Raw genomic sequence first — 18,962 nt, 5'->3', positions numbered from 1 at the left:
AGCTTCACTAAAATGGCAAACCATAGCTGTGGTCATAATAGGGGAAGGGTGTTCGGACCTGGTGGTTGAAACTGAGGGTAAGAAGCTCCTGGATCTGGTAGCATTTCCTGAAGGAAAAATGAACGCTCTTCCTTTTACCTGAGTAGTGTGTGTGGGAAGGAGAAATGTTTGGCAGGTGTTCACGATGGGGTGCATTTTCCTTGTTGAATGAGGGGATTCAGCTCTTGCTTGCATCATTAGCATTTCAGGTAGAGATATAGAAGAGGTAATTGGCAAAGTGGTCATTTCATCTTTTCTACATCGTCTAGAATCCGAGACCTTGAGGCAATTTACTTGAAGTGGATTCCCAAATTCTTAGGTCTGCATTTGTAGCCGGAAACTCCCCACTGCTGTCAGGGAGGTGAAGATACTCCTTCCTAACGCCTTCCTCCTTCTTCACCACCACCCCTCCATTTCATTAATCAGGGAATACAGAAGGTAGTCTAGTTCTATAATGAGTTGAACTTTATTGGAAGGCATATGTATAACTTGGGAAAATAGTATTTTAGATGGGCCGACCATTTTTGAGTCCAGGAAGGAGGTACATAGAATTGGCAGCTGAGAGTGTCTATTGAAAATGTGTCTAGGACAGATGTAGGTGAAATTAGTTTATTGCTAACTCAGTAACTGTGTTGAGAAGATGGGTCCAGGTAGGGTTTAAGAAAGCCCACCAATATCACAGCCGCTAGGAAGGTTAGTCCTATCGGCCAAGTCCAGTGGATATATGAGAACTTTATGTATCTGCCTGAATGAGATCTCCTATTTTGACCATTTTTGTGACTGTGGTATAAACGCATGTTTATAGAATGTTTAATTGATATAAATTTATAGATTGTAATACTGGCATGGACTTGTCAATGTTCTAGACTATTATAGGTAGGTGCTTATCAAAAGTATTTAACCAAAAGGTCTGGTTATAAAATGGTCCTGGTAAATCATGCTATAGAAACTGAGAAACCGGTAAGAAAGTAAGGGAAAAAAAGGAATGTTAATGGTAATATTGACCTTGAGATAACAGAATTTCCAGAATTTTCTATCAGAGTTGGGCTTTATCTGAGTTCAGTCAGTTTAGCCAAGTATTCTGGCCTTCCTCTGCCTACTTTTCACCCTAAGCTATCTTGTGAGCAGAGTCCTGACATCCACTGTTTGTGCCAGGTGGCTTTCTATACCAGCTGAGCTTCCTGGCAATGACCTTTTGGTTTTGGTCCTCATCAGTGAATACTAGGGCTCCTAACAGCTGTCCTAAAAGCAGTAGGAAGGAGGTCCTTGATCAGCAGGAGGATTTCAGAATCCTTCGGTCCAAAATAAATGTCTATACACAGACATCAAGAGCGACAGTTCATCAAAGCTTTGAGGTCACCCTGCTTATTTGCATTTTTATAAGACATACATCATGCAGACTGTCTCTTTGTAAGATTATCATTCACCCCTTGCATGGCCCAGAGCGCTAGAGTTAATGTAACTCAAAGGTATACATTAGACCAGAAGGTGAAAAAGATCAGACGTTGTCATGACATATGTAAGCAGCCAGGCTCCGCCTCCTACTTTCCATCCTGTCTTCTTCTTCTCCCCCTGACTTGTGTCAGAACATTTCCTTCCATTTTTCGGACCTCTGCCCTAGAAACATAAGCATCTAAAATGTGCATCTAAAATTTGGGTTTTAAAAAATCCTAGATATTTACCTACTTCTAAGACAGTGTTTACAAAAAAGTTCCCAGTTTTCCATAACTAAAATAATTGGATCTAAGCAAAGGGAAATGTGCTGATTTTCACTGTGTAGACTCTACCTGACCTGGCTGGGCACTACAGACTCAATTGCTTCTGAAGCCACATTTTTGTCTATTCGAAGAAACCCATCACCACAGCACTGCTGTTTGTGAGAACAGCTCCATGGTGTTAGGGGCACCTGGAATATGGCTAGCCTGAACTGAGATGTGCTTCAGGCATAAAGTAGACATTGGATTTCTAAGACTTATGCTGAAAAAAAGAGTGTAAAATATCTTACTGATAATTTTTAATTGGTTGCATGTTGAATGAGAATACTTTGAATACATGAGGGTAAAGAAAATGTGTTACTGAAATTAATTTTACTTGTTTATTTTTTACTTTTATACTGTAGCTACTAGAAAAGTTACTGTTACATATCTGGCTTGCATCACATGTGTATGGACTATATATGTGTACTGACTATACATTAAATGTCTTTTTTTTTTATCATACAGGACATTTATTTGGCAACTTCTATTTTTAAGAGTATGTTGTGAATGTCTTTCCATGCCATTAAATACCCTTCTGTGACAGTTTGTTTTTACTGCCCATTTAGGTTGTTTTTTTTTTTTTTTGGTTTTGTTTTGTTTTTGCAAAAATACATTAAATGTCTTTAGGGGAGTGACAAAATGTTCTTAAATGATTATCTTATAGAAGCAAGAACTAAAAAAAAATACCCTGAAAAAAATGACTTTCAAAGGGATTCAGTATTGACTATGTGTTTCTGATTAGGTGACAGTGAGGTCACATGCCAGGGAGAAAGTTGCCTGAGAGTTCATGGGGGCACAGACAGAAAAGCAGGAGGCCATCTGTTACATTCTAGGTAACAGACAATGATGGCTGGATTTACATGATGACTTAATTTGGATGGTAAAGAAATAATCATAAAGGTATGGATTCTTCCAAATATCTAGAGCCACACAGCCAGTAAGGGAGGATTATGTAGCTGACAAAGCAAATAGGTTTTTAGTGAATTATTTTCAGTTTTTATTGCCTAGTCAAACGAAGCTAATACTGGGAAAATTGTAGCCACTACCAGTATCAAAGGAATCATGAGTTATATAGAGTGGGAAGTTATGCAAAAATGAAGGCTGCAATCAGAAAAGTAAAGAAGTATAAATTACTTCAAAGAAGCAATAAAGGATCTTTCTAGTACCTACCAGGATTAATTTGTGAAGAGGAGAATGGGGTTATCTGTCTGGCCCATTGAGATTTTTAGTTAAGATTGAAATTTTCCATGTATTTTTACTATTCCAAGGAGATATGGGGTGATCATATCCCCCACAACAAATGGCCACATAGGGGTCAAATTAGCAATTAAGAGCACAGATTTTCAGATACTGAAAGAGAATTTAAAATGAGGATTATTGATTCTTCATTAACGTGGGCTTCTTATTTGTTATAGAGTTTTTCTCTTCAACTTCCACAAAATAAAATGTTTTCATTTTTAAGTGTACAACTGGATGAGGTTTGAGAATATGGGCAGTCATGTACCACCACCCCAGTCAGGACGTAGAACAACTCTGGCACTCCAAAGAGTTCTTTGGGATCCTTTACAAGAATCCTTTAACCCCCTCTCCAGGCCATTGGTGATATAATTCATAACACTGGAGATCAGTTTTGCCTCTTCTAGAACTTCCTATAAATGAAATCATGTACTTCTTTGGTATCCAGTTTCTTTACTCAAGATAAATGCTTAGTATATATCAGTACCTAATGCCTTTTTGTTGTTGAGTAGCATTTGATTGTATGGATAAACACATTTTGTGTATCCTTTAATCTCCTGGTGGACATTTGGGTTGTTTCCAGTTTTTGATTATTATGAATAAAGCTGCTATAAATATTCACAGGCAGGTTTTGTGTGGACACAGGTTTTCAAATCAGTTGGGTGAGTATGTAGGAGTGAGACTGTTGATTGTATGGTAAGAGTATGTGTATTTTTGTAAGAAACTGACAAACTGCTTTCCAAAGTGGCTGCACCATTTTGAACTTCCAACAGCATGGATGAGAGTCCCTCTGTACACTTGCCAGTGTGAAGTGTCTGTTCAGATCTTTTGCCCACTTTTTAATTTGGCTGTTGTTTTCTTATTGTTGAATTTTAAATAATTTTTGTGTATTTTGGATCCAAGTCCTTTATTATATATGTGTTTTGAGAACATTGTATCCCAAACTATGGCTTATGTTTTAACAGGAGGAGGGGTTTTAAATTTTAATAAATTCCAACTTACCAATATTTTTTTTCTTGGATTGGGCTTTTGGTGTCATGTCTAAAAACTCATCACCTGCTATTGTTTGAATCTATCTCCCCCCACCCCCAAATTCATATGTTGAGTTCCTAACCCCCCAAATTATGGTATTAGGAGGTGAGGGCTTTGGTAGGTGTTTAGTAAGTCATAAGCATGGAGCCCTCATGAATGGGATTAGTGCCCTTATTAGAGAAGTTCCAATTTACAGCTTGGAAGAGGACCTTCCCCTGGCCATGCAGGCACCCTGATCCAAAAACTTCCAGCCTCCAGAACTATAAGCAATAAATTTTTGTTTACAAACTACCCAGTCTGTGATATTTTGTCATAGCAACCAAAATAAACTAAGATACCACCAAACCCATGCTCACCCATATTTTCCTTTATGATTTTAGAGGTATTCAGATTTTCTATGTCTTCTTGAGTAAGTTTCAGTATTTTGTGCTTTTTTTGGGAATTCATCCATTTTACCTAAATTATATAAATAGGTCATTATACAGTCATTCATAGACTTTCTTTATAATTCTTTTTTGAGTTGACAGTCATAGTCCCTCCTTCATTTAATTTTAGTAAATTAAGTTTTCTCTATTTTTCCTGGTTAGTCTAGTGAAAGATGTCAATTTTGTCGATGCTTTTGGAGAACCAACTTTTGGTTTTGTCGATCTCAATTGTTTTTCTATTCTCTTTCACTGATTTCACTCTAATCCCATTTTCCCCCCTTTCCTTTTTCTTATTTTGGATTTGGTTTGCTCTTTTTTTCCCCGTGTCTCAAGGTGGAATGTTAGGTTGTAGACTTGAGATCTTTTTTGACATTTAGTATATTTTTTTACTGCTATAAATTGCCCTCTAGGCAATGCTTTAGCTACATCCTCTACATTTTAGTATGCTGTGTCTTAATTTTAATTCATGTCAAAGTATTTAAAAAAATTTTAATGTTTATTTATTCTTGAGAGAGAGAGAGACAGAGAGAGAGAGACAGAGTACGAGCAGGGGAGGGGCAGAGAGAGAGGGAGACACAGAATCCAAAGCAGGTTCCAGGTTTCAAGTTGTCAGCACAGAGCCTGATGCGGGGCTCAAATCCATAAACCATGAGATCATGACCTGAGCCAAAGTCGGATGCTTAACTGACTGAATCACCCAGGCACTCCTCAAAGTATTTTTTAAATTTCCCATATGATTTCTTCTTGATCCATTGGTTACTTAGTGATATGTTGTTTAATTTCCACATATTTGTAAATTTTCTATTTTTTCTGTTGTTAATTCCTAATTTTACACAAGTGTAATCAGAGAATATACTTTGTCCAATTTCAATTCTTTTAAATTTATTGAGGCTTAGTTTATGGCCTAAATTACAATTTACCCTGGAGAATATTCCATGCACTCTTTAAAAGAATGTGTGTTCGTCTCTTGTAAGTTGGAATGTTAACAGATGTCTGTTGGGTCCAGTTTGTACATAGTGTTGTTTAAGTCTTTTGTGTCCTTGCTGATTACCTCCTGGCTCATTCTGTACATTATTGAAAATAGAGTATTGAAGTCCCCAACTATTATTGTAAAATTGTTTACTGCTACCTTCAATTCTATTAGCTTTTGCCTCATGAATTTTGGGACACTATTATTAGATGCATTTATGTTTATACTCTTATAACTTTTGATGGATTGCCCCCCTATCATTATATAATTTATCTCTTTATCTCTAGTAACATTTTTATTTAAAGTCTATTTTTTTTGATATTAGTATAGCCGTTCCAGATTACTTAAAGCTGCTGTTCACATGGTATATCTCTTTTCCATCCTTTTACTTTCAGCCTATTTGTATCTTTGAATCTACTGTGTGTCTTCTGTGAATTTATTATCTTACAGCTTCTGTTGAGGCTCTGGAAAAGAATCAGAGTTCATTCATGTTGTTGGTTAAATTCAGTTTCTTGCATATGTAGGACTGGGGTCCCAATTCCTCAACTGACTGTCATCCAGGGGCTGGTGTTTGCTTCTAGGTGCTACCCACATTCCTACTCATGCTTTCCATATGGCCCCTCCAGCAAAGGTGGGCTCAGTCCTTCACACTTCAAGTCTCTCTGACTTCCCCTTCTACAGTATACCTCTGACTCCAGGGCCTGTGTGATTAGAGCAGGTCCACCTGGATAATCCAGGATAATCTTCTTATTTTCATGACTGTAATTACATCTGCAAAGTCCCTTTTGCCATGTGGCAAAATGTACTCACAGGTCTCTAGAATTAGAATCTGGACATTTTTGGAGGGTCATTCTGGCTACAATAATCCGCCATCTGGAACACAAAGACTCATTTCATGAGACATGTAGAAAACAAAAAGTAAAATGGCATACATAAACCCAACTATATATTTTTTTAAAAATTGTTTTAATGTTTATTATTGAGAGACAGAGGGACACAGCGTGAGCAGGGGAGGGGTAGAGAGAAGGGGAGACACAGAATCCGAAGCAGGCTCCAGGCTCCGAGCTGTCAGCACAGAGCCTGACGCGGGGCTTGAACCCACAAATAGTGAGATCATGACCTGAGCTGAAGTCAGTTGCCTAACCAACTGAGCCACCCAGGTGCCCCCATAAACCCAACTATATTAATAATAACATTAAATATGAATGAACTAAACAGTCCGATCACACTGGGTAAATAAAACAAAACAAGATCCAACTGTATGCTGTTTGTAGAAGGTCTCAGCCTTGTGAGACCTTTGGGCACAGGACTCAGCCAAGTCTAGGCAAACTTCTGACCTACCGAAGTTGCAAGATAATAAATTCACATTGTTTTAGGTTGTGTGCTAATTTGTTACAGCTGCATGAGAAGCCAGTATGCATATAATGAGGTGTTTGTTGTTATGTCAGGTGGATTAAGTGCATTAGAAGAGACTTAAAGCCAGTCAAGGATGGATGTTTGAGGTGGACTCCACAAAGAGAAACAGGAGCCATTTAGGGAAAGATGGGTCACATATGTAGAACTAAAGGTAGGCAATATGGAGAAGAGAATTTGCTGATCAACGTTGATGTTAAAAATTGTTGAAAGTGAAATGTTTTGTATAGAATGTTACGCATGGGTGCCTGTGCCTTTTGCTCAGAGGGGAAGAATCTTAGAATGTCCTTTATTAATGAATGGTCTTTACCCCTTTTAAACATGAGGTTTATACTTTTGTTTAAGACACTGAGATCTTATTTATTGAATTGGAAAGGAGAGGGGATCAGCATATCAACAGAGATAGGATTTTTCTCATCCAATCCTGAATAGTGTAATAATTCAAATAGAAAATACAAATAGCATATGGGCTGGGTTAAACATTCTCTAGTAATAGGGCAATTTTTGCATTCATTAATTCTTGTTATTAAAGGATGGGAATTGAGTATGGGAAAACTGATGTCTCAAAAATTCTGACATGGATTGGAATTTCAATCCTTCACATTTCTCTGTTCCCCTAGTGTTGTTTGGGTCAGAGTGACGTTTTACAGCAGCAACTTATCAAAAATATTGCATCAATCTTCAATCATCTTTTTCTTTCTAGTGACTTATTCCACATACTCTTAAATCAAATGAAAATGTGAATCTTGACGTCCTTCTGATACAATTCTCCCAAGTAATAAAAAAGGTGAGAGATGGGGGGGCTCAGCTAGGGGATGAGAACTGCCATTATAAATCCAGCCGGCTGGGGTGGGGCGCTGTGATTAAATGCACAGCACCCAGGTGGGTCTCTCGGGATTGCCACTGTATGCAAGGCGAAGTGATTTCTCACCACTTCCCAACGTTTCTCCCCATAGATCATTGCGTTGATCTATCAATCTCACGAAGGATAAAAGGGACAGCACTCAAAACCTGGCCTGGAGAGGTGGAATTTCAATAGGCTGTTATGTCATTGAGTTTAAGGCTTTTAAAAGGGAAAGGTTATAGTTATTTTAAGGTTGAAACCAAATGCCATTTAACCTTCTCTCCTCAATCTCCCCACAAGGCATTATAATTACAGTAGCTAATTCATCTGCCGGCTCCTCTTTTTCATTTCCCAGTTTCTACAAATGAATCTATAATTGGTCAACATAAATATAAGCCTTTGTTGTTGTTGTTGTTGTTCAGTGGTTCGCCTAGAATTAAATCCCTATTTGAAATGGAAATAACATGTCTTCATCTGCTTAAATGCCTTTTGGTTATTTCTGACCACATTAACATCACAAAAATGTCTGCACATAATCTACAGCAGATGTTCTCATGCCAGGAATCAATTACAATGGCTACTAGGGAAAAAATTGTTTTCTGTTTTCTGTGCTTTTTTCAGACGAAAGGTTCTTCATTGGGAAATAGCAGACCCTTATGGGCCCGAGTTGTTTGTTGGCTTTTAGCCTTTAATTAGAGGAAACTGTATTATGCTCTACAGTTGAAATAAACAATGGCTTCATTAATAAATATTACCTATATCCTCAAGACGGAGCATGTGTCTATACGCTGTGTTTTGAGGTTTTCTGAGAGTCTGTCTTGCAAAATCATTCTCGCTCTACTGGCTTCTGGAAGTGCCGCCATCACCTCCTTCTTTTTCCCCGGTTGGATGTGAACACTCGCAACTATGTTAATGCACGTAACTCTACTGCCACCTAGTCTTACTGCACATGGCGTTGAGGTGACCGAATTCGTCATATCATCTCTTAAAGCACTTTGTATAAGGGCGAGGCAGAAAAGCACAGGGCATTGACCAGTGGGTCAGGGAGCTTCTCTCTCTTGAAAGACTAAGCAGGGGAGGTAGGGCTGAAGACAAACCTCATGTATTTGATTATTTTTCTCGAGATTCGTCTTGCTTTGAAAATAAATGTTTTGCTTTCCTCTGTAATTTGCCCTTTCTTTTAAAACTAAATGTATGGAATGTTATGAATGAATGAATAAAACACCTTCACAGATACCAATTAATGAAGCTAAAGATGACCCTGAGAACATTTCTTCTTTTTTTTCTTGGCATGAAAGAAAGCTTTTGTTACAGTGAACCCCTCCCTCAACCAGTCATAACAAGTCAAGAAAGACAGAGATGGGATGTTACGGGAAACGTTCCCAAAGCTCAAGTTTGGGCTGAACCTTCTTTTCTCTCCCTCTATTTTTTATAGTCTGGTTTTATTCTCACCGATGGCAGTACCTATGGCAGTAACCTATTATAAATAGCAGACTCTTCTTTTTTTGTTAGGTTTTTATTTTTGTTAGTTTAATATTTATTCTTTTATTTTTTAGCACTTGACTGTGAATATTACAATGAAGGTATGTAACATTTATTTTACTTTATTTATTTATTTATTGGTGCTTGCTATTCTCTCTCTTTTTTTAGAAAATATAACTTATTGTCAAATCGGTTTCCATACAACACCCAGTGCCCATCCCAACAAGTGCCCTCCTCAATGCCCATCACTCACTTTCTCCTCTCCCCCACCCCTTATCAACCCTCAGTTTGTTCTCAGTACTTAAGAGTCTCTTATGGTTTGCCTCCCTCCCTCTCTGTAACTTTTTTTCCCCCTTCCTCTCCCCTATGATCTTCTGTTAAATTTCTCAGGATCCACATATGAGTGAAAACATACAATGTCTGTCATTCTTTGACTGACTTATATCACTTAGCATAATACCCTCCAGTTCCATCCAGACTCTTCTTCTTACTGTAAGCTGTATTTTTGGCTTCTTTTGCTTACTTGTGGCTCTTATAGACATCTTAATTTCCTTTTTTACAATACTGGGTGTATGACCCACACAAGGCAAAGGTGCTATACATACAGCAGAGAATCTAGCTTTATTTCTGGATTATCGCTTGTAACTGGAACTAAATGGAGGCCCAATTTTCCTCAATTGGAATACAGAGGTAGGGCTTTCAACGTCTATATATCTAATTATAAAGAACCAAAAGCATGCCCTATTAGGATTTTTCAGTTAACTTTTTCTTTTTCTTTTGAAAGTTAGAGCTTTTTCCCCCTCCCTTAAGTTATATCCAGAGGATTGCCTGTTAATGATAAATATTTAAAATTTATAGCACTTACAAGGATTTAGATAAAGATTTGGAGCTATAAGCTTCTAAAATCTTTAAAAGCTATAAAAGTGAGATAAAGGTATAGAAATATAGAACTTAGACATGGCTATGGATGATTATGAAGCCTTTAAGAGATATCACAGATACAAACTACCTTCTGAATCATTCAAAGAAAAGTAACTCACTAATCTAAAAATAATATTGTGGATTTTTTTTCCTTTTTGGAAATTGACATGTATGGGAAATTGGCTAGAATGATAATTATCATGTACTGGGGACAATTTCTTTTTCTTTCTCCCCTATTTTACCTTGAACCATAAAAAGGAGCTTTTTATGCTTCTCTGGGAAGCACTGAGGAGAAATCTTCAGTGTTTCATGTCTTCATCCCATCCCTGTCTTTTCCCCATGGGACCAGGACTGACTTAACTGCCTGACCTGGTTCACTATGGCAGCTCACCCACCCACGGCAGGTGTTGTCCTGTCTTCTGGTGGCCTCTTGCAGGGAGGACCCACCACGCAGCACAGAGACGCCTCCTGTGCCTCAGATGGGGAGCTTCCCTCCAGGGCCATACCCATAGCTGTTTTGGTCTTAGAGCCTCATCCTCTAATCCATCAATGCCACAAATAAGGCTGCCATTTTGTTCCCCAACTCTTGTACCAGTCTAATTGTTCCTGAACTTCAGAAAAGGTTATAACAGTCCAAATCCCAAGAAAAACTTTGGAATGATCTGACTAGTCTCTGTGGAAAGAGAGAGATTGGTGCACAGCCCAGTGTTACATTGCCAGTGCAGATTCAAGGAAACCCGGGTGCTGAGTTCAGTGTCACCAGGCAAAGGGGATGGCCATTTCTCAGGGGCTGACTCATAATGATAACACGTACACAGAATAATGGCTAAAATGGGAGATGCCAGTTTACTTATTCTTGATGATAAATATTCCTGTAGAGACAACTGGCAGTCTTTTGGGTGGACTTACGCATCTTCTCTCCTTGGACAGACCTCTATCAGAGGCCACGTTAGAATCCACAGGCTTCCTGGTGAGGACAGAGGGAGAGTCTGCAGATCCCATTGGCACCAGTCATCAAGTGATGCTCAGGAACTTTTCAATGAGTCAGGGGGAGCCCCGAGGTCCATCTTTCTGACTCTCCTGTTTCCATTACTTCATAGCCATAATTCTCTCTGATGGACACATCCTTGGTGTAGGTGTCAGTACCTCCCACTAGGCCAGTCAGGGCTTGGGGAGGAAGCTCGCTGTCTTTTTCCAGACACCGTGTAAATCTGCTCTGACCCACTTGTCAAGGGGCAGCCAACTCAACAAGGGCTCCCGTTTACACCCTGGCACCAGATGTCTTTTGCACCTTGGTGAACATCAGCTTCTGCCATACTTGAGCTGCTAACAGATATCACTTGTGTCTCTTTGAAGGAGGACTGCCACATGTGTGGAACTCAAGATCTGCAGAATGGCAAGCAGGCTGGGGACCCAGGGAAGATTTGATGGCACAACTTGAGTCTGAAAGCCATTTGCTGGCAGAATTCCATCTTCCTTGGGGGAGATCAGTCCTTTCCTTTTAAGGTCTTCCACTGATGGGATGAGGCCCACCCACATTATGGAGAAAGATTTGTTGTATTCAAAATCCACTGAATTAAATTTCTGTTTGAAATTTAAAGAAACTGTTTAAAGTTTTTTGAAATTTAAAGTTCTTTGAAATTTAAAGAAAACTGTTTTTCTTCCAAGAAACAGTTTCATAGCAGCAGCATCTGGACTGGTATTTGACTACATATCTGGTGCCGTGGCTTAGCCGAGGTGACACCTACCATTGACCATCACACTGCTCCTTACTGGGAAATCAGAATCTTTGTGTGATTGGCAGGCAGTATCCATGCCCGTTAGCCAGGTCTGGATGAGTGCTCAGGGGGCCCAGGGGACCTACAGGATGTGTGGATGTGGAACTCTCACCTCAGCCTCCTCTCAGCAGTGCTGCTGCCATGGCAGCTGGCCCAGGTTCATCTTCAACACTGACATCCCATGAGCCTAGGAATAGGTAGAAATTTGTGTATTAAGACTGATTTAAAAACAGTAACTATCAAGGGGCGCCTGGGTGGCTCAGTCCATTAAGCGGCCGACTTTGGCTCAGGTCATGATCTCATGGTTTGTGAGTTCGAGCCCTGCGTCGAGCTCTTTGCTGACAGCTCAGAGCCTGGAGCCTGCTTACGATTCTGTGTCTCCTTCTCTCTCTCTCTCTCCCCCTCCCCAACTCGTGCTCTGTCTCTCTCTCTCTCTCTCTCAAAAACAAATAAACAAAAAAAACTTTTAAAAAAGAGCAACTATCAAGACCAAGTTTGAGTTCTTTTTGACTTACGCCTTGAGAGGCATTAGAAATTTTGTTTAATTTGATACTCACTTCATCCACTTGCCATTAATTCTACAAGATTAAAAAAAGTATCTTCAGGAGAGAAGATTATTACACAAGAGAAAACTGGCTCAAGACTGGTTTATGGGTCACACATTGGTATGATTAGTTAGTAGATACAGTTTAATATCTTTGAGGTCAGTAATGTAATTCTAAGGTCAAAATATTGCATATTATAGGAACAACTGCAGATAGGCTGAGCCAGAAAACATTGTGGATTATTTAACTTTGTTTATTTTTATTATGACATCTCCATTCCCATCTATTGTATTTTGCTCCTGTGTCAAACTTCCACCCTTCCCTCTTCCTCCATCGCTTTCCTCCTCTTTCCGCGTGTGCCTGGCCATCTCACCCATCTTTTGACTCTTCTCGCCCCTTTCTCACATCCCCATCTCCTGTGCTCTGACAGGTGCTTCTCAGAAGTGCTCTCCAGGCCATCCACACTAAAATCTTTTTGGGATCTTGTTAAAAATGCAGATATCTGTTTTTGAACATCTTGGTGTCGCCAGCTCACATTTACCCACCTGTGTACCATTTATTCATGGAAATATTTTATTTGCAGGTGACAGTAGCTCATTGCATTGTTTCTGCAGGTTGGTAACCCAGGGGGGTAGCTATGGTGTCAAGTTTTGAGAGGTGGGTGTTGGGGAGCATGAGGGGCCTCTTATGCCACCTGGAGGGGAAGCTGATCCTGCCCGTGTGTGGGATCAAGTCAACATGTCCCCATCTAGAGAATTGCAGTTTTCCTGATTTCTTGTTCAAGTTCTCCAGTGGTAGTTGCAGGTAGAAGGGAAAGAAAATAAAAGCTACAGTTGACCCTCAAACTGCATGGGTTGAACTGCACGGGCCCACTTATATGCGGATCTTTTCCAGTAAATATAGTACAGCACTGTAAATGTATTCCCTCTTCCTTACAATTTTCTTAATGAAATATTTTTTCTCTGGCTTACTTTATTGTAAGAATATAGTATATAATACGCATAACATACAAAATCGATGTTAACTGACTATTTATTGGTAAGGCTTCTGGTCAGCAGTAGGCTATTAGTGAAGTTTTGGGAAGTAAAAAAATTATACATGGATTTTCGACCGCTTGGGGAAGTTGGCGTCCCAACCCCCATGTTGTTCAAGGATCAACCGTATATATTGAAGGGATAAGCTTGGTAGAAACTTTTAGGATATAGGTCAAAATACACATTGCAATTATCATTTTGAAATATAATTGGCTATTTTATGCCTCCTTGACATAACTGTTATTCCTTTATCTCATGACGTAGCTTTTCACATCTTAGTAAGTTGGTAGGCACATTGGAAAGCTAACAATACTAATGAAACCATACCTGCCATATACTGTTTATTATCTTTACATCATTCCAATTAAAGCGTGTTTTCCCTAATAACAAAGGAAAACCTCAAGAATAATTGCAGTGATCACAGTATTTTAATTTGTATGAAAACAAGTAAAAAGTAGCAAATGCTTCTCAGTTAAAATCTTTCCTGTGTTTGGAGTTGCACAGATTTCTGGCTGAAAGGAGAAAAGTTAGAAAACTTTATGTTTCCTATGAAATGCTAAAATATGAATTATTTTGTCAAGATTCTTGCAGCAAAGCTTAAAAAGCTCCATTTCACTTGCTGCAATGAATTTTCCTCTCTCTCCTTTTCTTTCTCTCTCAACATAAATTATGTTTGATTTTTTTCCTGACCAGATAGCACAGCATTGCTGTTACAGGACTTAGAGGTACATGGGCCATTCAAGATTTAAAAAATATGTCTCCCCTAAGAAATGTGCATTATAATCGGAAATATAAATCTCTGATTACGTCTCAGATTTTCAAATTAAACACATGATTAAAAACTATTTGTTGTTAATCTAAAAATCTCAACAGGCGCCTGTCAACTCTGGACATTATCATCCACTTGGTTCCATGCTACCCCATGCCATGTTATGGGAGCTTTTGCCTGGATTCAGCAGAAATCATGATTCTCAGACATCATAAGATATAAAGGGCAGTATATCTGATGTGACAGCAGTAGAAGTATGAAAATATTGTTACAGAAACGGGTTATTTTAAATAGACATTCTAGTAAATTCAGGTCCCAAATTATTCACACAGGTTTAGTGGTCAGTAGGAAATGATATTTCCTGGATGCTCATTATGGAAAACTCCACTAGAAAAATATCATATTCTCTTTTTTATTCTGACGGTAACAAGCTTCCCTAAGAGACCAAGTGTCAAGAATTTTTCCTGTAGCTCCAATTAGCAAAGTGATTCATAGCCCAACGCTGGACCTGCTTTGATGTAATCAATATTTACATCAAGAATGCCACGTATTTGCTGCTTTAGGAGAAGAAAGAAATAGTAGAATATGATTAATAATGAGTTTTATGCTGGCTTAAAAAGGCAAAACTAAATAAAAATTCCATTGCCTTAGCTTTCAATATGGCACAGTAGAGATATCGCTCTCCTCTTTCTTTCTTAACGATCATTCCAAAATACAAGAAGAAAAGAACCCTAGAAAACACAAAGTCCACCATCGGTGAAAATGAAAAGGAATTGAGCAGGTGGAGGGGTGATATGAAAAACAAGAGTAAGACAAAGCTGGTTTGCCACACAACTTTGGAAAGACAAGAATGGCAAGTGTTGGACATGATGGCACCAGGATTGTAGGGGGGGCAGAGTTTCAGACACAGGTGTCAGGCACAGAGGAGGGCAGGTGAGAGGAGCTGAATGGCACGAGGTTGTTAAGTATGGTCTGCAGTTTGGATGAAAGCCCTTCCACTTCCTCTCTCCCCCAGTGTCAGATTATAGCCTGGATGATGCCTCTCCAGATAAGGGACAGGAAGGTCTTTCTCTGGAGAAACTGAAACAGCCCAAAGAAAAGACCTACAGATATTGACAACTGGGGATCCCCAACAAAAATAGGTCCAACTTCTCCACTGTCCTTCCACCAGTCTACAGGTCTGCCTGCCCTGAGAACTTCCAATCAACATTTGGGTGCTTCACCCTCCAATAGAGAGAGACACACAAGGATCGTCAGAAGGTAAGGAGTGCTAGAAGGAAAAGGCTAAATCAAGAGGAAATAGCACATAAGGGGGTACCTGACTAAGCGTCGACTCTTGATTTCGGCTCAGGTCATGGTGTCTGGGTTGTGGGATTGAGCCCTGCTTCAGGCTCTGTGCTGAGTGTGGATCCTGCTTGAGATTCTCACTCTCTCCCTCTCTGCCCCTCTCCCCTTCCCCCGCTCACACTCTCTCTCATCCTCTCTCTTAAAAAAAAAAAAAGAAAGAACAAATAAGTAGAAGAGGGGGTGCAAAGGAAACAGGGAGCGGGGAACTATTTCAGAGAGGCCATAGTTAAATTCTCAAGAAGTTGAAAGATAATCTCTTCATGAATAGAGAAGTGGATGTTCTTTAAATAATCAAATAACAAAGAAGAGCTCTTCTAAATACAAAATATATAAAAGCCTAAATATGATATTTAAGAAAGCCTTAAGGTTTGGGTACAAAAAGACATGGAAATGAACACTGGAGAGGAAGGAAGGAGAATCGGAAGATTGATGTAGGTGGTCTGGCATCTGACCGGAGGAGCCCCAAGAAGAGTAAGCGGGAAACTGTATGGATAAGCCACAGAGCAGCACAGGGGGCTTTCCTAGAGCCGATGAAGACCTGTTCCAGAGGGAGATAGTCCACTGAATGCCCAGCACAATGAATAAAATAAAAGACCTGTCCCAGGTTACGTCTCATAAATTTCAGAACAATAATAAGGAAAACTTCTGAGAAAACCCCAGAGGAGGATGATCAAAGAATCTGGAAAACATGGAAGACATCAGGCTTCTCGGTGATGACACTGGAATCTGGAAGATGAAGGAAAAGCTCTTCTGAAATTCGTATTTTCAACCTAAACTTCTATATTTATTTATTTTGAGAGAGACAGAGAGTGTGTGCACATGAGCCTGTGCAGGGGAGGGGCAGGGAGAGGGGGAGGGAGAGAGAGAATCCCGAGTAGGCTCCACGCTGTCAGCGTAGAGCCCAATGCGGGGCTCCAACCCACAACCGTGAGCTCATGACCTGAGCCGAAATCAGGTCGGACGCTTAACTGAGCCACGCAGGTGCCACTCAACTTCTGTATTTAAACAGATTGCCTTTCCAGAGTTGAGGGAAGAATACAAAAATGTGGCTATGTGAAAAGTGTTAGGGATTAACTTCTTCTGCATGTTTTCTCAGGAGAGACGTTATTTCCACAAAATGAAAGGGATTGGGGGATGAGAAAGAGAAAGACGGACTGGTGGGGGGACAGAAACTATAACACAGGATAGGGGGGTAAGTTCAGCAGCGACAGCAGAGCCCGGTTCAGGCCAATAGCCGGTCAGCAAGCCGAGAGGTGACCAGTCCAGAGAGTTGCAAATAGAGATGGGGGGAGAAGTAGACGGAACTGATGTATTTCCTGATGTGTCTACGTGTTTGGGAATATAATGTTGAGTGTGTTTTGCACAACTGTCAAAGGGTGTAAAAAGACTGAGTAAACATTCCCAGAAAATGAGCGAAAACGATGAAAGGACACACATAGCGACTGTAGTTTAAATCCAAGGTGGCATAAAAATGAAAACAGAATCACAACATATATATTGATTAGAAATAAACGGCTGTATGTGTACAACTATATAGATACTCCTTTGGGGTTAATTAAAAATAAAATTATATTGAAAGGTTGAAGACAGAAAAAGAGCATACCAGTGTGCTAAAATTCTCAGTTCTGAGAATTTTGGATTGCTATTGCGTAACACTGAGTCATCGGAAAAGCATTTTTGCATTGCTATATATATCTTTTGGAAATATCAGGGAGGGGGGAGATAGCTGCAAAGTTGAACCTGCTTTCCTCTGGGGAGAAGAATGAGGTAGAAGATGAGGAGACAAAGAATGTAGTTTTGGTTTTGTGATAACACTTCTTGGAACTCCTTAATGTTCAACACTATTTGCAAATAAAATTACTTTAACTCAACTTGAAATAAAACAAACATTAATAAAAAAATAAAGTTAAAAAAATACAGCCCAGTATTTCTAAGACCTCAAGACATAACAGAACCAGCCTCATGAGCAATTACTTGGTCAGAACCTGGAAGTCACATCCTGCTGTAGAATCTGAAATCAGTCGGAGAGATCTGCTTGCACTGGACCCTACCGAACAGCAAAATGTTCAATAAAAATGCAAACAAACAAATCCTGAAAGATTTTCTCCTGTCACTGCTACACATCAGGAATACTTTATTGTGACTCGCTTATCGGTTGAGTTTCAGCCACTGGGTGGGCCTGAAGGGGAAATCACTTTTGTCGTGAGGGACAAGGTGAGTGTGCGGCCTGAGGAAATGTTCACGAGGATTATCAGCCCCTCAACCTGTCACCCAGGGCCCGGTGTGAGCACTGTGCTTTGGGCTTCAGTGAAATGCAGAGATTAGGGAAAATGGCAGGTGTAAATAATGGAAAGACTCCTGGATTCAGATTTCAAATGACTGCTGAATTATATGAAAGAATCCATAGTTTACAGCAAATTATCCTCAACATTTTTTTAATGTTTATTTATTTTTGAGAGAAAGGGAGAGAGAGAGACAGAGAAAGAGAAAGAGACAGAGAGACAGTGCGAGCAGGGGAGGGGCAGAGAGAGAGGGAGACACAGAATCCGAAGCAGGCTCCAGGCTCCGAGCTGTCAGCACAGAGCCCGACGTGGGGCTCGAACTCAAAACAGTGAGATCGTGACCTGAGTCTAAGTCGGACGCTCAACTGACTGAGCCACCCAGCTGCCCCTATACTTTTTAACTAAAGAAGAATCTAAGTACAATCTGTATACCTATTTCTGTGGCACAGCTGTTACTGCTCATTAAACTAATTTTTTTAAAGCAAGAATACACTTCTCTTTTATCCCTTGTTGAATTTAGGCCTTTCAGAAAGGGTTGGGTCTTTACCACTTCAAATTAGAATCTTTAATTTCCCCTATAAAACATGTGCAGAACATACATGGCTAAGTATTTTTTCTCTTCCCCATCAAGTGATCACTGGAAGGCGATAGCTCTAAACAGGAGGGGACCGACAGACAGCCTATATTTATCCCCTCTACCTGGCAGTCTCGTCATGCGAATGTTGACTGGATACCAGACACAAGAACAATCATGCCATCTGTTCATGCACAGGTCACCAGCCAGCAGATGGTACACTTGGGCAAGGTGGTTGTTCTATTTCGAGATTTACTGAGAACAGGGGAGTTCATTCTGTCTCTGTCTCTATCTCTGTCTCTAATACTGGAAAAGCAGTCTTCATTTTTGGAGAGTGTCAAAGTTCTAAAATAAAAACCCACTTCTTTTATAATTGAAATAAAAAGTCTTCTGCGGCCCATCCTGCTGCTATGTGAGGGCTGTTAAGTGTTTGTCCAGGGGTCTAGGTTTGCAGGGAAGGAGCGGGTTATATGCTAGTGATTGTAGATGTCTGTGGAAGGTCACAGACAGAAAG

The 18,962-nt window shown here is 39.8% G+C and overlaps 1 long non-coding RNA gene across 1 annotated transcript in view; it reads left to right on the top strand.

Annotated features, from left to right (window-relative positions):
- Positions 1 to 15,269: 15,269 nt before the first annotated feature.
- The window catches only part of LOC122232328, a 29,997-nt gene continuing 26,304 nt past the window's right edge, over positions 15,270 to 18,962 (top strand). The window contains exon 1 of the long non-coding RNA XR_006209679.1: positions 15,270 to 15,505. This is a non-coding gene — a long non-coding RNA (uncharacterized LOC122232328). The remainder of the gene's footprint in view (positions 15,506 to 18,962) is intronic.

Source organism: Panthera tigris, chromosome D3 (genome assembly GCF_018350195.1).
Source record: "Panthera tigris isolate Pti1 chromosome D3, P.tigris_Pti1_mat1.1, whole genome shotgun sequence".
In the NCBI taxonomy this organism is placed as follows: domain Eukaryota; kingdom Metazoa; phylum Chordata; class Mammalia; order Carnivora; family Felidae; genus Panthera; species Panthera tigris.
Note: the sequence above shows the minus strand (reverse complement) of the source record. Positions and strands in the feature narration are given on the sequence as shown.